This window comes from Callithrix jacchus, chromosome 2 (assembly GCF_049354715.1).
Source record: "Callithrix jacchus isolate 240 chromosome 2, calJac240_pri, whole genome shotgun sequence".
Lineage (NCBI taxonomy): Eukaryota > Metazoa > Chordata > Mammalia > Primates > Cebidae > Callithrix > Callithrix jacchus.
The window spans coordinates 135706725-135711027 of NC_133503.1; positions in this window are offsets into that span (position 1 = coordinate 135706725).

Below are 4303 nucleotides of genomic sequence, written 5' to 3' on the forward strand. Positions count from 1 at the left end.
TGACCAGTAGAACGCAAGACCCCACCTGAAGTCAGAGAGCAGTTTCAATAGAGTGTATGTTTGAGGTGGCAAAAAAAGCGGGGAAAAAACATGGATAGCTTGTGAATAGAAGGAGCAAATGAAACTGGAGGGGCAGAAGAGTTTCAACTTCAATGAGAAGGTACAAAGATGAGATCCAAGGAAAGGAACACCATTATCTTCTTTCCCCTAGGACTTGAGCTTTATAAAGAGATGCCATATCTCCCAGCCTAGAGATAGTGGCAGATGAGCAAGGAGTCAAAAGAAATGCCAGGTAGCCCACAGCAGGTCTGAGCTGCAAAGAGTTATTGTTATCTGTGCAGCTGCTGAGGAGAGATGATGAAAATGAAGATTAGCTGAGTCGCTTCTGCTGACAATCCCTGTGGTGCTCTGTGAAAGGTACTAGGCTGTCCCCTAAAGTATCAATACACATGAGATTCATATCAACCACTACAAAAATACCTCATGTTTCCATCTTTGGATAATAGACTGATTCTGTGTTTACATATGAGGGCACAATAAATATAGCATTTCATAGATTATGTAGAGCTAGACAGACACTGCCTTAGAAGTCAGCGAATCCAGCTGGCTCATTTCACAATTAAGCAAAGTGAAGACGAGATAGGAAGTGGATAGCATAAATAAAGTCTCACAGCAAGGACCGGAATGGAGGTCTCTGGGTTTCCAGCTCCCTCAACACTGCCTGCCTTTCTGTTGTGACTTTTTTCTGTTTGCCGTAAGTGCTAAGTATATTAATTTGTTGCATCAGCCATTCAACAAACTTTGAGGACCTTTAATGTAAGACACTTGTTTAAGGTAACAAGAAAAGACATAGTCCCTGCCTTCCTGAGACCTCGGTCCAGAGGAGAATGTGGGCAAGATTTATCTCTGCAGTACAGAAAAAAAAAAAAATCAACTTTTACTTGTATATATTTTTATTATTTAATTTTTGTTTCATAGTGTACATAATTCAATATGATTTGTCAAGAAATAAATATTTCCAGCCTGGCCAACATGGTGAAATTCATCTCTACTAAAGATACAAAAATTAACCAGACATGGGGGTACATATCTGTAATCCCAGCTGCTTGGGAAGCTGAGGCAGGAGAATCACTTGAACCTGGGAGATGGAGGTTGCAGTGAGCTGAGATTGCGTCACTGCTCTCCAGTCTGGGCAACAGAGTGAGACTGTATCAAAAGACAAAATATCGTTGGAGGTGTGTGTCCAAAATTTTTTCTGATGGGGTGTTCAAGGTTTGAATTCTACTGGCATAAGTAAGTGCCATCCTGAGCAAGTTAAAGATGGCTTTTCCCCCAAGAACTTTCCATTTAAAATGACTTCTCTCCTGGCTACACCAGCAAGATTCAGTTATTTCTGTTAGGAACCAGGCCACACAGCAGGAGGTGAGCCGCTGGAGAGTGAGCATTACTACCTGAGCTCCACCTCCTGTCAGCTCAGCAGCAGCATTAAATTCTCACGGGAGCAAGAACCCTAATGTGAGCTGCGCATGTGAGGCTAGGTTTTGCACTCATGAGAATCTAATACCTGATCTGAGGTGGAACTGTTTCATCCCAGTATCATCCTCCTAACTCCACCCCATCCGTAGAAAAACTGTGTTCCACGAAATTGATCCCTGGTGCCAAAAAAGGTTGGGGACCGCTGGGTAAGAGCATCTAGATGTGTTGAAAGAGGCTTGGCCTGAGGCAGGCGACTCTCCATACAGATCTGAGAACCTTTTGTTATTAGAGGATGAAGTTTTAAGAACGAGAGCTCACAGGCTCTCCTAGATCAGAAAAGACTGAGGAAGTGCACCAAAACTTGATTTCATTGTAAGAGCCCTTTGAGGTTATAGCCCAAGTCTAGACAGTGAAATGGGCAGGAAAGTAGAGGCTTCTCTGTTAATTCCTTTATGAGCTTTAGTGCTTGCTACAAGAGAACTAGGGAGCAAGACTCTTCCATCACACATCATTCAGGGTTATCAATACTCTGAATTTGCTTGATTGTGCCCAAGGCTTCTACTGAGTATAATCCCAGCTGATTTTAGAGTGGAGACAGACAGAAGTGTCCCCTAGATTTCCACCCACCTCCACTCCAGCCCACTTCAAATTTGCAAGTGACATGAAAGCAAAGGACTTCCATAATCAACACAGACTAGATGACCCTAGCCCTTCTAGTTTGGATTACTTCCTGATGCTTTCCTGCCAAGGTTCAAGCTGTTGCCTGGGACTAATCCTGCTCTAGCACTACAATACTGGGAAGTTACAGTTCAAAGGAGTCAAACTTCATAGGGCTGGTGGGGTGAGGATGGGGAGTGGACAGTGATACATGAATGCAAACCTCTAACAGGAACTACATTTCCCCCCTTCTTATTTGGCCTTTGCAGGAGAGTGCAGGGAACAAGGAGGAGGGTGAAAGGAATAGGTGGTAGTAAGTGCCTCTCTCTGGGGCAGTCACTCCACAGGTTGAAGAGGTGGAGAAGATCTTCAGTGTTGTTCTGAGGCAGGACGGGGGCTTGAGGAGCACCAAATCCAAATAACATTTTTCTAGTCAGTTATTACATCTCACTTGAGTTAATTCCAATTAAATTTTTGTTAGCCAACACTTGGTCTCTCCCTGGGTGTTTTCCAACCTTGTGCTTCTGAATAAACACAATTTTGTAATACCATTCATTCACAGCCCCACCAGGCACCTCATACTGAAATTCCAACCTATCGGAGCAGCAGCAGCACCTGTTAACTGCCAAAGTTCTAGCCCCACCCCAGAGCAAGGGAATCAGAAATTGCTGGGTCAGTTTCACCAGTCTGTTTAAGCAGGTCCTCTGGGTAGATGCACACTCATTTTAGAGCCACAGTATTGAAGCCATCTTTTGCATTCCACCTCCTAAATCCAGCTGTCAGAGTGAGGCTCTTCTTTTGGCCTTAAGCAGCAGCTGTTAGAAAACACATCCTGATGCACAAGTGCCCACACCTCCCTCCGCAGCTCTCAAACTTGCTCAGGATGGAAAACGATGGCTGGGATGGGGGTAGGAGGGCTGTGCTGCAAGCACACCAAAATGAAAAAACTCATCTGTTAAGCTTTAAACACGTAATTGTAAATTAATTCATCTGCCATCTTTTCTCAGCTTCCAGTGTAGAGGTTACCCATTATTTTTGCTAACCAAAGTAATTTCAGGATCTGGCCAGGTGTGGTCACTAACACCTGTAATTTCAGCACTTTGGGAGACCAAGGCAGGCGGATTACCTGAGGTTGAGAGCTCAAGACCAGCCTGACCAACATGGAGAAACCCCGTCTCTACCAAATATACAAAATTAGCTGGGTGTGGTAGCACATGCCTGTAATCCCAGCTACTCAGGAGGCTGAGGCAGAATGGCTTGAACCTGGGAGGCAAAGATTGTAGTGAGCTGAGATCACACCACTGCACTCCAGCCTGGGCAACAAGAACAAGACTCCATCTCAAAAATAAATTCAAGATTTAGCCAGCACAGGAGCATACTTTGAGAAACACTGGTCTTGAAAAACATCTCCACAATGAACATAATACTCAGGAGATGAGTATTGATGTGTTTTGCTCTTCTTTGTCCTTGTCTGAGCTCAGATCCTTCAGTGTGAGATGTGCCCATTGGATTTAATCCTGCATCGTCTCCTGAAATGAAACATCCTGTCCTGCCACATGTATCTCATTGCTCAGCAAATCACCCAGGCGGAAAGCAGGCTTGAAGAGCCTTCATTCTCTCTGTCCAGCCTGTTGCACCGTGGAGAGTGCTGAGCATACAGATAATCACAGGTCATTTCTGAGAAAAATTCAAACTGATTCTCTAGTATCTGGGCCTTGGTTCTTTCTTAATAGTGGCTCATACATACCTTTTTACCTCTAACTACAGTAGAACTGTAGTCAGTAATTTCATTTAATGTAAGTCAGCTCTCCTAAAGAGGCCATCCTCAGCTATACCAAGCTGTACCTCTCTCCAGTTCAGCTCACACTGCTTAAATGCTTGCAATGGCCATTTGGTTCTGACTGCTCCTCTTCCCCTTAACTAGCCCTCCCATTCTCGCTATCCAAAAGATGTCCAGTTGAGACGATAAATCTGAACTAATCAAACCCTCTAAGAAAGCTCATTTTAATGCAATAGAATACTGCTGCCAATGTTGTAGAGTTTGAGAATAGATGGTCATGTGACTCCTAGCATGAATTATAGGTTATTACTATGACCAGACTTTACAAGCTTCCAGACCTCAGGGCTAGGGTTAATCTAAAGAAAAAAAAGTTACGGCTTACACTTATTA